The sequence below is a fragment of the Cololabis saira genome, chromosome 10 (assembly GCF_033807715.1).
Source record: "Cololabis saira isolate AMF1-May2022 chromosome 10, fColSai1.1, whole genome shotgun sequence".
Taxonomy (NCBI): domain Eukaryota; kingdom Metazoa; phylum Chordata; class Actinopteri; order Beloniformes; family Belonidae; genus Cololabis; species Cololabis saira.
Window position 1 is genome coordinate 37,716,284 of NC_084596.1, and position 16,349 is coordinate 37,732,632.

General features: G+C 41.6%; 1 protein-coding gene and 1 long non-coding RNA gene across 7 annotated transcripts in view; one reads left to right on the forward strand and one right to left on the reverse strand.

Moving 5' to 3' along the window:
• The window catches only part of astn1 (astrotactin 1), a 490,568-nt gene that overhangs the window by 62,679 nt on the left and 411,540 nt on the right, over positions 1-16,349 (reverse strand). The gene's annotated exons all lie outside the window — the stretch shown is intronic.
• On the forward strand, positions 13,914-14,512 carry LOC133453021 (uncharacterized). The gene is made up of 3 exons (XR_009783286.1): positions 13,914-13,991; positions 14,182-14,265; positions 14,441-14,512. It is a non-coding gene; the product is annotated as an uncharacterized LOC133453021 (long non-coding RNA).

Genomic DNA, 16,349 nt, shown 5'->3' on the forward strand with positions numbered 1-16,349 from the left:
TCACACCAGCTCTTTGAGCTACTGCCATCAGGTACACGGTACCACAGCATTGAAGGCAGAACCTCCAGACTGATCAAAAGCTTTCTCCCAAAAGCCATTAGGATGTTGAACTGTTAATTGTCATGGTCAGAGTATATTTAATATATTTTGAAATGTATTTTATTTTTTAAGTATCTATTATCACAACCACATGTTCACTGTAAATGGCACAAGCCATTACTTGATAGGCTGCTGCTCATTGACACTTTAACGAGGACAGCTCACTGCAACGACACTACTGTGTTATTACTGCAATAGGTCTTGTTGGAGTGTGCAGCTATACAGACACTCCAATAAACATTTTTGATTGAATAATTGATTGATTGAACATAAATGAAGCACTTTATTTACACTGTGATTTTTTTCAGGATCTGTTGTGTATTTTATTTATTTTTATTTAAAATTCTGATAAATACACTTGTCACCCTTCCATTACCCCTAGAGTTGCACAAAACTGGAATATCACAAAGAAAAACCTGCAATGAGAACGCCTATAAATAAAAAAAAAACAAACTCACAAATATTGCAAAAACCTTTTTTACACTTTCATAAGATGGTTTTTGGGACGTGTCTACTGTGCAGTTTATCACGAGAAAGTAATTGAAACACTTTTTGCACATTTGCACATCTCCAGCAGCACTGACTTTGTTATGCTTTTGTTCTGTGAAAAAGTGTAATGGAAATCCACCTAGTACGGTTTATGGCTTTGAAACAACCGGTCGCACTTAATAAAAGGAATATTCTCTGCGCATAAATGCTCCTGAAATGCAGCTCACCGCCTTATATATGATATAATTTTTTATATGTAAATATGACTTACAGTACAGTCTATACAAGAAGATGTTTGCACATTGTCAAGCAGGCTTGTTGTTATACAAGGCATGCAAATTATTGCAATTAATCCAATTGCAATAATTGAGCAATTGTGATTCTTAATACAATACAAATGAAATCCATCCCTCCATCCATTTTCTAAACCTGTTTAATCCTGTGTAGGGTCAGGGGACAAATAAAATCGTCACTTGACAGTGGTGATAGTACTGAACCTGGTGCTAAGTGGATGCAAAATTGTTGGTATAAGTAGTTGTTTTTTATAGACAAAAAACATAGAATAAGCTTGATTGAGCCAAAATCAGATGAAATGTGTTTCTGGCCACCATATTTCCTTCAGAGATGTGATAAACTATAACTTACTGCTGTTGAAATTTTAAATGATGCAAAGCTAAGCTGACTTAATCAACTTAAAGAGCAGGAATGCTGATAGAAGCACATATTGGTGAAACAGACCAGCATGCATGAAATGATGAAAAGACATTCAGGAAATGGAAACAAAGGAGAAAATAACTTCAACCACGGCAGGATGCTGCTGAGGCAGAAATAAGCTCACAATTGGGGTGCCAATGATCGGAAATGAATCTTAAACAAGAGCAGTAGGAGCACATAAGAATTCAGAAACATCCACTACAGAGCAGCTTATGACAAATAATATTAAAGGGGACGTGTTGTGCAAAATTCATTTTTTTCAAGGCTTGAGCTTGAAGGTTTGGTACAGGGGTGGCTACCAGACCATAAAAACGTCTTATTAAAACATTTAGTCTGTGTCGAGTACGCTGCCCTGGTCAGGATGGATGACCAGGGCCGTTCAGCCGTTGAAGCCGTTCAGATTTTGGTCCTGTTTCTACTCCACACCTGGACTTCTGATAATATCCATTAGTCTTCCTCACCAGAGTTTCCTGGTTTGGACATTCACGTCTGGCTAAACAGAGCTGAACAATTCAGAAGATCCACCACATTTTTTGTATCTTCCTAAGCAGCAGGTAAACTCATCACACCCAAAACTAGAAGGCACTGGCACAACTCAGCTGTTGGCAGCACAGGTCCATACAAAGCGTTGCGTTCCTGCCACCAACAGACGACCAGAGAGCCCTGTGGATTCATTTAATTAAACTGGGGCAATACATCGGCATCGGGATCGGCAGCTTCAGGGTTAGGGTTAAATAACCTGTATTGGACCAAAATACATGCTGGATCTGTTAGTTCCCTATGAAGCTCCCAGACCCCTTAGGTCTTCTGGATCTGGTTTGTTGTTTGTCCCAAGAACCAGAACCAAGCAAGGTGAAGCAGCGTTCAGTTATTCTGCTCCTCACCGGTGGAACAAACTTCCTGTAGACCTGAGGTCTGCTCCAACTGTAGATCCTTTAAATCAGGCCTAAAAACATTACTGTTTACTCAAGCGTACTCTTAAATTAAATACTTACCTGCTGTATTCTACTGCCCTTATTTTTAACAGCTTGTCCTTTTTATTATTTTACTTCTTTTCTTATCATCTTATTCAATCTTATTTGTTATTTACTGTCTACTTATGTCTTGCCGCTTTTAATGTCAATGTAAAGCACTTTGAATTACCTTGTGTTGGATTGTGCTATATAAATAAATTTACCTTGCCTTGCCTTGCCTAAAATACCCAGAATTGTGTTAATATTTTGAAAAAAGTGTATAATATTCAACATTCAAGTTGGTAAAAACACGGATCGAACTGTGATGGATGATAGTCTCCTTTGACATTTTAACCACCTCTAGATCAGAGCAGCCCAAGTTCTGTTATCATGTTAAAAAAACATTCTCCCACTAGAACAGATCTGTCTAATTCTGTTTACGTGTGTGTGTGTGTGTGTATCTTGAATAAATTTGGACATTAGCGTCTATCTTTGAGGTCTTGTAAATAGGCCACTGAGTTAGACTAAAAGGGAAATGATAGTGATAGCAATGGGGAATCAAATAACATCAGAGTAGAAAAAAATGTAATTCTAGACGTGCCAACGGTGAACCCTATTCCCGGTATTTTGCTGTTGCGTTTTAAGTGTTAAAAATAGTCATGATGTAAGCCTTGAGTTGACCTGACTAATCAAAGGTACAACTGGGCTTTTGTTTTCAGTTTCTGGAAGGGAAGATGAATATAGAAGAAAATTATAGAAAACATCTCGTAGTTCGAAGAAAAGTAGAACCCGGAAATTAGTTGTGAAAACAAGAGTGTTTGTGAAAATTTACATTCACAGACTCTTGTGTCTAAATATCGCCAAGGATGACCATGTCCTTGCAGCCCTGATCAGCCAAACTTTAATTTGTCCCTGTCAAGCTGGCTCATTTCCCACTAATCAACTCTCATCATTTTATCTTCACTTGCCACCTTTTTGGCAGATGGAAATTAAATGTGGCAGTTATATTAGGCCAGGCGGGTGCCATTTAGGGCAAAGAAAATTGGCAATGATTAGTTCAGTTTAGTTTTGGTTCAGTTCAGCGGCATTCACTGTCAGTTGAGACCGCGGAGGGATATTAAAATGGATCAGCGGTCTGACCTGAAGACACCTGATGGGCAAATATACACACCATATTAGTCCTCTCCTTTCATTTCAAATTAATATAGTAAGAAGACATTAAACAGCACTTATTTAGTATGTGTAGTATGTCTAATAATAATAATAATGATAATAATAATAATAATAATAATAATAATATTATATTGTGGCAGCCTAGTTTGGTGGAGGAGAAGTGAGTATTTAGAAGGAGTTTCCTCTTTTATAAATGAAATCCTTAGTTAAGATTTGCTTTTACTCGTATAAACTTTAATCTATTTTACCAGGGAATAAAAATACTAAAATTGATGACCATGCTGCATTTAAGCAATACTTAACACATTTTTTTTTTTGCAGAAGTCACTCTTTGTTGGCGACTGAAAATCGATCTTTAACATTCTTCCGGTGGACTTTTAATGCCTGAATAATTCTGCTGATCCCTTAACATTTCATTTAGTGAAATACTTTTCCTAATTTGTGTAAGTGTGGGTGAATTGCCACGCCATTTCAAAGAGGCACGTATGTCACCCTTGTTTTGTTAGGTCTCTCCGTGGTTTGTTAGCATGCCTGGTGGTGGTTTGAATGCAGCTGAAGATGGGCAGCGCTTTCAAGCACTTTCAAAAGAATAATGCCACTTTTTGTATCTGGCTACCTCAACACAACGTCAGTAAAATATCAGTACAATGTCCCACATTGATTCGAGGGGAGAACCCTCAATTCCTCACATCATGACAGGGTTTCTTACTTCTCAAAATTGGACACATCTCCTTGTATCTTGCACATAAGAGCTGTTGTTCCCTTCAGCAGAGAATCAATGTGGCCCTCCCAAAAAATTCAGTGAAAAGCTTTACTGACAGTTCAGGTCATTTTAACCTCACCCAGGCATTACCTTGTGGAGGAGCTGTTGGAGAATAAAACACCCTGAGGAGAAAACTGCAAGAAGAGAGTTAACGTCCTGACAGGCTCCTACTGTTTCATATAATTGCAATTTGTTCGACAAAGCCCGTCTTCTTCGACGCATTACACGTGCCGTTACCTGAGAAATGGCCTTCATGTGCTGAATTCACTTCTTCAACAATCACACTATGTTTCACAAAAGCTCTAATTTGAATGTAATCAATGAGAAACAATGACTGCTTATCCTTCATATGCATAATTTTAGACAAGGCACAAGTATAAATCTACTTGAACTTGAAAGTGCGAGGCTCACCTTGACACACCGAGGCGCAAAGGTACTTGATAACGGAAGAGTGGGCGGACTATTATTTTCTTTGTGAAAAAAATATCTTGGACATGAAGAACTCATTCTTTCTAAGTGAGCAGTGAAGGATTTCACACCTGATATGCATGTGGCATTTTCCTGTCACACAAAAGGAAATAAGACAGAACCATGCCCCTTTTTGAATTGTGGCTCATGAAATCCATCCATCCACATTTTTTTCTCTACCAGAGGTAGCTTTTAGTAACTTTTACTCTCAATGTGCTGAGGGATGTACTCAACAACCACCCTCGGGGACAAGCATGCTAACTTAAATTAAAAAGTTGGCATTATACTGTATCCTGCAGGATGTGTGGGACAACGATATCTCAAAATGACAACTTTCTTGATAAATGAAGTTAGTTTATTTTTGAATGGACTGCTGACATTAGCACATTAACAAAACAAACAGCTGCCAGCTGTACATACTCCTGAGCGTGGCGTCTTCGTCTGAAATCAGAGCGTGCCCCCAGATGTTGCGTTACCACCTGTGCAGTTTGGAGCAGGTTGACATCTCAGACAACAGCAGAGTTATTTGATGTGACAGTGAATTCCACCTAAACCCTACACCAGGGCTATTTAATTGGCGGGCCGCGGGCCACATGCGGCCCGCCAGGAGCTTTTATGTGGCCCCTGGTCATATTTCAAAAAAGGGGGTGTTTGTTGAAACATTTTTTTTTTTTTTTTAAATAATAGTGATGCACCGAATGTTCGGCCGAAAATAGCAAAAAAAAAACACTTTCGGTGTTCGATGGAATAAGTGGGGAAAAAACCGAACAGTTAATAACAGCTAACAGATACAGACAGACACACGGGCAGACAGACATGCCAGGAATGCATTCACACAAGGTGCGATTTTTATTACTTTGCATTTCAGATGGAACTTCTAAGCCTCCTATAATTGGTGATTGTTTTGTTTTGCTGATATAATGCACAGATGTGTCATTAATAAAGGAGCTTATGGTTAATATTTTGGTTGCTAATTTATAACATCAAACTGGCTACTATGGACTAAAATGCTTGTGCTCAATGCTTAATATAATATTCAAATAAGGAAATCTTGGTGGAAAGTGGTGCTTTGTCATTATGATGTGTTTTATTAAAAGTAGGTCAATATCAATTTCAATCAAGTTTGCACAATGCATGGTTTCAAAATGAACTTGCATTCAAAATAATATTTCTTTATCTGAATATTATATTTAACATTCACAATTACTAAATCTGGAGACAATTAATACATAATTCATATGTAAACTAGATATATTCAAATGTATAATACAAATGTATTATATTTACATAAGTCTTCGTCTTTGAGTGCAAAATACATTTTGAAAACCCCCAAATTTTCAAATTGTGCGGCCCTCTCCATACAGTCCTTTTGCAGATGTGGCCCCCGGCCGAATCTAGTTGAATACCCCTGCCCTACACCATTTGAGGTAAATGGCAGACAAAGTTGGGTTTTCACACTTATAGGTGACTAAAGTGCTGTCAATTTAACTCCACATAAGCTGAACGAAGATAATCTTTACATTTGACATGCTTTGTATAGGTTTAAAGAGCACATAGTGAAGACAATATCACACAGAGAAAACGTATATGAAGCCTTGAGTTTTCCTCCACATGCATTGCACGCACGCACGCACGGCTCATTACAAGAAATCTCTGTTTGTCAGAGGTGGATGTCTCATAAGAAAGTGATGACATAGAAAACAGAAAGAAGCACCTCCATATCCTCCCTCTCAGCTTCGCCCTTCCAGAAATACAATTTTGGATCCAATTTTGCAGGACACTAGTTAATTTGATCTGTTTCTGACCACAGGGATTGAGCACACAGTGTGTGTGACTCAGTGATACTTTCATGCTTCTGTAAATACATTGCAGCTATAGATGTGCTTCGGTGATCTGTGTCAGCCCACACTTTTTCTAGGAGTTTTATTTGCGGTCAGATTGAAGTTGGCTTTAATATTACATGTGACTAAAGATTACAAATACATGATGATGGGTTGAGACGACAGCCAGCTTCACCAAACTGCAGACACAGGACCAACTCCAAACCAAAAGCAACAATTTTTTTGTGTTTATCTGTGTGTTTGTGCGTGTGGGTATAAAGTTGGGAATTAGAGCCGCTTTGACCCACGCTGTATCAGAGCGAGTGACTCATCATCTCCACAGCACACCACAGATGGAGCTGGGAGCTATTCAGATTTATACACCAGTCCATCCACCCCTTCCTCCCACACTCGCCAATAAGATACATCTCCTGTTCGCCCGACACAGACTGACTCAAGTCACTCTTTCTGTTTGCAGAAACAGCCTTTCAGATATGTAGAAATGTTTAGACGGGGGGGGAGAATAGAGAGACAAAGCTATTTACGCGTCTTTGTCTTGGTAGATTACAAATCATTTTTATTGAGTGAAAGCCTTCACTTCCTGTGTCATACATGCTTCCAGATCCTCATTCTGTTGTTTTCACCATTCATCTTCACAATCAACATATCTTGACTATAGCCGAAACCAGCAGCTTCATTTTTTATTAAAACTGCAGCATTTAAACTAAAGACCTGACTTGACACCTCTGACGGCAAAAACCCAACGCATTCACCAGGACTCCGCTGAGTTGAACTGTGGGGAAGTATCTACCTTTATCCACTAGATGATGCTAGTGGATCACCCCTGTGACGGCACGCTTTGGGAAGGAGACGACACCAATCTACATGCTCCAATGTTCAGCAGGCAAAAAGAGGGCAAATCATACCTAACCTTTTAAATGTGCTTGGGCCCAGATGAACATTACATGGTTATGGAACGTTATCATGAGCTCCCGCTGATCTGAAAATATTGTAAATTAAAGCAGGCAGTGGCTTAGTAAATGGGAAAGCAGTGAGATGGAAAACTGCATTAAAAAGGGAGAGTTTTGGACAGATCTCACCAATTGCGAGTATGAAGAGAAACGATAAACAGAATTAGAGGCAGCACAGAGGAAACGGAATGAGACGCAGATAAACAATAGTGTGGCTGTGCTGTGTCGGCCAGCGTGCCGCACTCCAAACCTGTGAAATGGAATACATCAGAGCGCTTAAACAAATCAATGTGACAGGCAAATCTTCTCAGACATGTGGTGCAGTTTTGCGTGGCCCGTGTGCATAAATGCATGTGCACACAAAGACGCCGTCCCAGACACCCACCAACAGCGTGTACACGATGATTCACGGTTGCGGGGCGACTCTCTACCGGCAAACAGCTAAAGTGAATTGTAAATAAAAAGTGTGCAACTTTCCCTGAGCTTCAGGGATATGGGAAGATCGTGCGTGATCATTTCTGCCTGGAGGTTATGAACAAAAAGCAGAGGGGTGGGGCCAAGCGTTTATTGTAAATGAGTTCGCACAAAAGTGGAAGAGGGATGTGAGAAGGGTGAATTTATATGTTTCTTGTCTAATAGAAAATGACTTAGAATGACCGATCAGGAGAGGAGTATTTTTATATATATATATATATATATGTTGTGTGAGTGTGTGTGAGCGTGTTGTGAATGGGTTTAGATCATTAGTATGCTGTGCTGTGTACAAACACTTGAACTCCACTGTGAATCCATAACTGCAACACAATCAGCCACTTCAACACAGCACTCAGCAGCAATTCAAAGAAAAAAAAAGAAAAAAAAAAAATCAAGGCAACTAACATGTTTTATATGAAATCATACAATTTTGAACAAATGAACGCAACAACAAGATTTCACCCTTCAAGTCCACCTACTCCAGGTCAAAAATAACAACATGATTTATAGATTAGACAGCCCATCATTAACCTGAAGGCCTCCACCTGAAGTTGGATTTCTGCGTGGCCATGGTTACTGAACTAACCCTGAGCAAGACATTACAGTAAATCCAGGCTGCCAACAACCTGACCTGCAACTCAACACATTTCCTTGTTGCATCAGTTCCCTTATAAACCGTACTAGAGGCACAGAAACATGGAACGTATTATGACAAAGAGAAGCAATAAATTGCTAAATTGATGAATTTTGGGGGAATTACTAATCTGTTTACGGGTGTCAGGCACACTGAATGAACGTTAAGTTATGGTCATTAAGTAGTCTTCCAAGTCTTTTTGCTATTCAAATATACACATTTTCAAAGATGCAGAGCTCACTCTTTTAATGAATGCAGTATAACTAAATACATTTGTTCCCAGACTCATTCTGTTTAGAATAAGAAAGAGAATATAAAACACAGATACTTTCCGTTTTTACACAAAGAAAAGGATTTTTCAGCCCAAATCAGTGTCACATTTCTGTGCAGCTGCAGAGCATTTGCAGTAGCTTCCGTCGGGGTTCTCATGAGGATGAACTTGGCAGAAGCCTGACATGTGAGCGGTTCTGATTGATTTGTTGCACACCATCAGGAGGTCCAGTGTGTTTGCTGCAGGCCAGATATGCTAAGTGATCTTCTTCGCTCAGCATAGCGCCACCTGAACTGATGGGTCAAAGAGAGGACTAACGCTGTTTGTCGGTTCCTATGTGTGGTGCACGCACGCACGCACGCACGCACGCACGTACACACACGGATCAGTCATAAAAACAGAGATTTGTTTTATTTTTTTGATCTTTTAATCAGGAAAAAAAACCTAGTGCAGTTTTAAAGAGTCGAACAGCTTTCGGTTTTCTAATCTGGACTCCATGAAGTGATGCATTGTTGGAAAATACAATGTTGACATAACATGACCTAATGGTTTGTCAGTGTTTTCAAGTGTTTCTCAGTCTGACCTGATCAATATCGTTGTATCCCAAAGGTCTGCAGGAACATTAGCTGTGTTTTGGTTTGAAACTGAGTTTTCAGAAATGTACTAAAATGTAAAATGGATAAATGCTTTCAACTTGAGCTGTAACTTTTCAGATAATGCATACTTCAGTATCGCAAGTAGACACATCTAGTTCTTTATGCAATCTGCATGAGTGGTAGGATGAAAAGATTCGAGCAAGGTCATCAAGTACCAGAACTCTGAAAGCGGGCTGATAATTCATCTCAGCATCCTGTTTTAACTGTATGAAGTTGGCCGCTCTGCTCTATAGTAGCTCCGGCATCAAAGGACCTCATAAAGACCAAATATCAAAGATCCATTACTTGTAAATATAATGGCAAAAAATGTTGGTTTTTTTATTATGTAAGCATTAATTGAAAAGGTTTTTTTTTTTTCTATATATATATATATATATATATATATATATATATATATATATATATATATATATATATATATATATATATATATATATATTAAGAATGCATGTTTTTGTGAGGGTAGTTCACAATAGCTACCCTCAGGGAAAAAGGGGAGAACATGCAAACTCCACACAGAAAAGCCCTTTCGCCAACCCCACCCCAGGGTGTGGGTGCTGCGGACATGAGGAAGTAAACACATCCTCAACACCCACGAGTCCCCGGCGAGAATTGAACCCAGGACCATCTAGCTGTGAGCCGCCTGCACGACCAGCTGCGCCACCGTGCCCCTCCAAACTGTCTATCTTAATGACTTTTTTAACTACATACATAAAAAGTCCACCATAAATACCCATTTTACTTTGCTTAGTAAGAAAAAAAGGCATTTATAACAAAAGAAGATAAGGAAAGAATTTTGCACATAAAAGGAGAATGAGGTTTTGTGATCTATGAAGGCAGCACGACTAAACTGACTGCAGGGAGAAAACCATATCAGGTCATGGATAGATGGATAAAGAGGATATCTGGAATTACATCACAGGCAGGAAGCCACTCAAACTGAAAGTCTAGTGAAGTTCAATATTTTCTATAATGTGAGAACAAATCGGAAGCATTACCGAGCCCCTTTCCCCGTCAAGCCCTGCAGAGTAAGGCCTTTCAGCGTGCTCATGCAACCCACCAACATCACCAGATGTTCAAACACATACGTGGAAGTTATCCGCAGCCGCATCTGACAAGGCTCACTAATCCTTGATGGAAGCTTTATGTCTAAAGCAGTATGTGGCGCATGGAGTGCTGTTAGGAGAAGCTGTTTATCTAAGTGCTGATTAGGGCGACTGACCATGGCCTGACAGGCCCATTAGTGACATCGCCTTTGTGGGTACTGAGGGGCCCCGTTGGCACAGTTTGTCTGGGAACGTGCTTCTCTGCAAGCTCTCTGCAAATGTTCATCGGCTTCACTCACTCTGCCTGCTTTTCCTTTCTTCACGCAGACGATCTCTGGGGTATTTTTCAGGTCCACTGTGAGCATCTAAATGTAAACACCGTGTCTGCAGTTTAATAGCTCTCGTGTTGCTGCACCCTTGAATATCACACGGAGCAATATGGAGACACGGACACTGATGTTCGGTTTTATGCCACTTAACCAAGAGATTATACAAAGGAATGTGTTTTTGTTAGTGTTTGTATTTGCTGTTTATGTAAGCTCAATTTGAAATAATGACCCCCGTGAGAATTAAATATGTAACAACTCCTTGAAAGATTAAAGATATTTAAAAGATCATCCAGACACTTAAAAATATAGTATTTCTAAGTGTCTGGAATTGTCACTTACAGTTTTGTTAGGAGTTAAACATTAACTTTTATGTAGCGTTGATATGTGATTTGGCGATGTGATATATGAGCTTTATAAAAGGTAAACTGAACTTGCCCTGAAGACCTAAATATAAGCTTGAGAGGGTTTTATCTTTTTTTTTTTAAGGGTTTCTTTTCACCCCCTGTTTTTTCCTGGTTGTTTCAGGAAAAGCTGCAGTTTCAGATGAAAAAAAAGCCCTTCAGAACCTGTGCATTCCTGATAAAGGTGGAGAATATGATGACTTAGGAAGGAGGCCAGCACTTAAGATGTTAACATTATACACGTGTAAAGGACTGCCAAAAGTAAAGAGGGAAATGTTATTTTGGCAACTAGGCTGATAGAAGCCTGTTTTGCATGCCAAAAGGCTGTGCCTGCGATAGCGAAAAAATTGCTTTTCATGAGGTGCTTTCCAGCATTTCAACATTTTTAGAAATATCGATGGGCTTAATTGTAACTCGAGCAAAATTGTACAACACATCAGAAATGGTGGGAATTTATTTGGCAAATTAAATGCTCTTCAGCCAAAACAGTGAAGCTCTCCATAACCATTAAGATACAACTACTTTTTTCATTCAGGGGCTTAAAATTATTTTTAGCATTTAATTATAAAGGCAAAACACATTAAAGGTATTGTGACATGAAAAACAAATTTTTCTTGATTTTTTGTGTTTTGTTGGGTGTCTTGACATCAATTACACCCAAAAAACAACGAACTTTTAACATTCAGTGTATTGTGTGCTTTCTGGGATTTTCCGCATAACTGTGCAAAAACGGCGCACCTGGTTTGGTGGCGGGCCGTGACGTCAGGGCCCGCTAAATCACCGCCCCCTCCACCCAGCTCCCTGCCTCCTCTCCTCTCCAGTGCACCATAAAGGCTGATTTATGGTTCCGCGTTACACCGACGCAGAGCCTACGGCGTAGGGTTACGCGGCGACGCGCTCGGCTGTTTAGAGCCTCTTTTGTTCTAATCACCGGAGGAAAACTGCTAAGAAGACCCGCGGCCACTGACTGGACTTAAGACAAGGGGACAGTGCTGCTTGCATGCCTTTATTTTTATGATTGTTTGCTGTGGTTCTCCTGCTGCTTTTCCGTGCTTCGCCTGTCGCTTAACTCTCCGACGCCGCTGTGAGCGTATGGCTGGAGGAGGAGGAGGTTTGGAGGAGGAGCGGCGCAATGATTGACAGGAAAGGGGGGAAAGGAAGCATTTTTCACGGGGCAAAAAAACACTGTACCGTATTTTCGCGACCATAAGGCGCAACTTTTTTTTTTTTTTTTTTTTTTTAAATGTGCCGGGTGCCTTAAGAAACGGTGCGCCGTGTCTATTACCTGAATTACGGTAATGTAAGGCCGGCCATGAGAACGGTAAAGGGAGAAGGGGGCGGGTGAAGCTGAATGAGACCATCCACTGAGCTGTTTAATGCGAAACAGAAGATGAAAACTTTTAAGGATTTGCTTGATGTGTAAAGTGAAATAAAATACAATCAAACTAAGTTTTGCTCCCGCTCTATTTAAATAAGCACACTTGTTCTGCAGCGCGCGTGTGTTTTGCATGTCGGAACCGGTGACTTTCCCCGGTTAAAGCAGCGGCTGGAGCAGCGCGGTGATGGGCGCTGCTGCAACCCGACTTCCTGGTTCCCCAAGCGGTCCAATCGACCTGGTTCCCGGCCGCTTTGCGAGCAGAGATTTCTGGGGTCTGTCTCAGGTCTGATCAGCTTCACCCTCCGAAATTTGCAGCCAAATCTGTCGGTTACAAACCCGGTACCGGACCCCGACATGCAGAGCCGGCTCTAGGCATAGGCGATATAGGCGGTCGCCTAGGGCGCCATCTGCTGGAGGGGGCGCCGCGAGGCGCCCCCTCCAGCAGATGGCGCCTCGAGGGAAAAAAAATAAAAAATAAAAAATAAAAAATAAAAAATAAAAAATAAAAATAATATACTATGACCAGTCGCCCTCCTTTGTGTGTTCTCTTTTGAAAATAATAAATATTAACAAATGAATAAACAATGACGTTCCTAAAATGTGGTGCTGCAGCTGCTGAATCACATGACGGGTGCGCGCATTGCGCGCGGCGCACCTCAGAGTCAGAGCTGGGCTCAGTCAGGTCACAGACAGGTGATTTTTTTGTTATTTAAGAGATGAAAAGGCCGTCTAAGCCCTCGGGTGCGCAGAACCGAAAGAGAAGAAAAGAAGAGGAGAAGAGGAAGTCGCAATATAAAGGTAACATTAGCCTGTAGGCCTAACATTTTTTTTTAATTATGCCGTTTTGTGTGGAGAGACGTTTTATTTGTGGTAGCTCGCTAGCACATAGCAGCTTGCTAGCTTGTTTAATGTGAAATGCGCACTACACCGGCGCTGTTTATGTTTGTGATGAGTTTTAATTAGTTTTCTACACAGTTATCATCTCTGCCTGCCTGGATGTCCAGTCTGATTTGGTATTTTATTTCAGTTTCATCTAGTTATTATGTTTGGTCGAGTTTACCATAGTCATCACTAGTATAATAACACCTGTGTGCCCACTGACACAGTTGCTGCTGCTGGTGCATAGTTCTACTGTCTTATCACGTTTGATATTGTGCTGAAAATCAGTAGCTAAGTGATGAAAATGCAAGCTGCAGCAGTTTTTTATTATTATAATTATTATTATTATTATTATTACTTGTTTTAATACATTTACTCTGTCTGTCTAGATGCACTCAAAAAATATTTGACACCTCAAACAGCTTCTGGAGAGGGGCCTTCTGATCACACATCCACAGGAACACCACTCTCATGTAAGTGTAAGTTTATCCAATTGTTTGTGGTCTCTGACACACTACTATGCTATTGTTGTTGTTACTGAATGGTACAACCTTGTTAGTAATGACAATAAATATAATTTTTAGTCATTAAAATCAATTGAGATTGACACAACAAACTTAATGCAGTGTTGTGACAGTATGGATGTGCTCTGTTTGAATACAGCTACAAGTCAGGCATCATGCAGCAGCAGCAGCAGCACTACTACGTCAACCATACCACCCACCTCTGCAAGTCAGCATGAAGCAGGTGAGTTCTGTAATTAAATGTTGTAGTCACATCACTGAACAATACAATTGTTATTCCTAATTCATGCTTAAGATGTGTTTTTTGCCTGATGTCTTGTAATTTGTAAATCATTGTGACTTTACTAATACTGAAGGATTAATATTTATATTTGCATGTGTGTTTGATTTTCTTGCAGGTGAAGGGACAAGCGCAGCGTGCAATGTTCCACAGCCTGAGGACACCCCAGGCCCATCAACACATCCTCAAGTCCATGAAAAACCTCTCAAGGCAGTACCATTGGACCCTGCTGACTGGCCTTCCCTGTCTGATAAGGTGAGGGTGGAATTAGACCACAGAGGGCCATATCAGCTGAAATCTGACTTTGAATTCCCAAAAAGAGGAGATGGGAGAAGTTGCCATCACCACTACTTCCATAGACAGTTAATCAATGGAGAGAAGTGTCTAGGCAGGTGTCATTTGATGATACCATAGATGCTTTTGCTGCAAGGAAGTCCAGACGTGTACAGTTTTAGTTTAAGTGAAAGACACTGTGGAAAGAGTTACCTGAAAGTTTGCTGCTGTCAAATTAAACTGTTGTGATTGTTCTTTTGGCTGCTGTCATTCAATACTTGAAAGTTTGCTGTTGTTTTTCAAATTAAACTGTTGTGATTGTTCATTTGGCTGGTGTAATTTAATTGTGTGTGTGTGGAGGCGGGGGGGTGGGCGGTGGGCGGGGGCGCCGGAGAGCAATCTCGCCTAGGGCACTAAATTAGGTAGAGCCGGCCCTGCCGACATGCGCGGGTGTGTATTCGCGGCGACACACACAGATTCTCATTTATGTAGCGCTTGACTGGCGCAGCTGATGGACAGAAACCTATGGTGATTTTTAAAAGAAAAACTTTGCATAAGACGTTTCCAGCCGGAGTCATTATAAGGACGAATGGAAAGGGGGGGCTGGATGAAGGGATGATGATGATCAGGTGGCTGAGACAGGTCTGGAAATTCGGACTGGAGCTCCTGTCGGATACAAACCCCGGTACCGGCTCCCCGACAGCGCGTGTGTGAGCGGGTCCAGCGCGGGGGAGCAGACGGGGAGCGGACCCGGGACCAGCGCGGAGCGGGACCCGGGACGCGGGACGCGGGACCCGGGACGCGGGACCCGGGACGCGGGACGCCGCGTCCCTCCGCCGTTGTGCTGCGGATCCCGCCGCGGTCGGGATCCGCAGCACAACGCAGCACAACGGGGTATGAAACGTTTATTTTCTTACCTTTATTTATTCAGGGGTCTGTCCCAGGTCGGAACAACTTCACCCTGCGAGATTTTCAGGCAAATCTGTCGGTTTGATCTCTGGTAGCCTAACCAAGATGCAGAGGATGCGCTCAGGAGCCGCCAGGCTCCCGCCGCGGGTTTGCCGGGCCAGGGCGCACCATCCCCGGGGCAGATCCGGCCGAAATGCCGCTGGTCTTTCCCCGGGACCCCCTGCTCCCATACAGGTGGGTGGCTTCGGTCCCAGCCGGTCCGAACAGGTCACATTCCCGGTTAAAGCCGCTGTGACGCGCGCTGCTCCACCCCGCTGGGGAGAGACGGGCTCTGCGCGGTGGAGGATCCGCACAACGGGGTATGAAAAGTTTATTTACTGTTGTGCAGAAAGTGACTGACACCGAGGAAATTCGGACTGGCGCAGCTGAATTAGCGGAGCTCTTTAATGCAGAAACAGAGGTTTTGCTCCCGCTCTGTTTTTTAAATAAGCGCTTGTGTGCTTGTGTGTGCGTTCTGCATGTGTGTGCGTTCTGCAGCGGGTGTGTGTGTTTTCCGGCCGGCGTGTTTTGCGGCACGCGTGTGTGCAGCTCTGCTCTGTAGACTGCGCCTTTTGGGTCGGTGCGCCATATGTATGTTTTAAATCTAAAAATGACACACAAAAATGAGGGTGCGCCTTTCCACACGGTGCGCCGAATGGTCGCGAAAATACGGAAGCCAGGAATGGAGTACTAGAGTGAAGTTTTTCTTGTTACACTCTTTTAGACACATTTGAGGGATGTTGGCCAAGACTTTTAATAGTGTTAAAAGCATGTTAAAAATGATGTCACAATACCTTTAAGAAAAT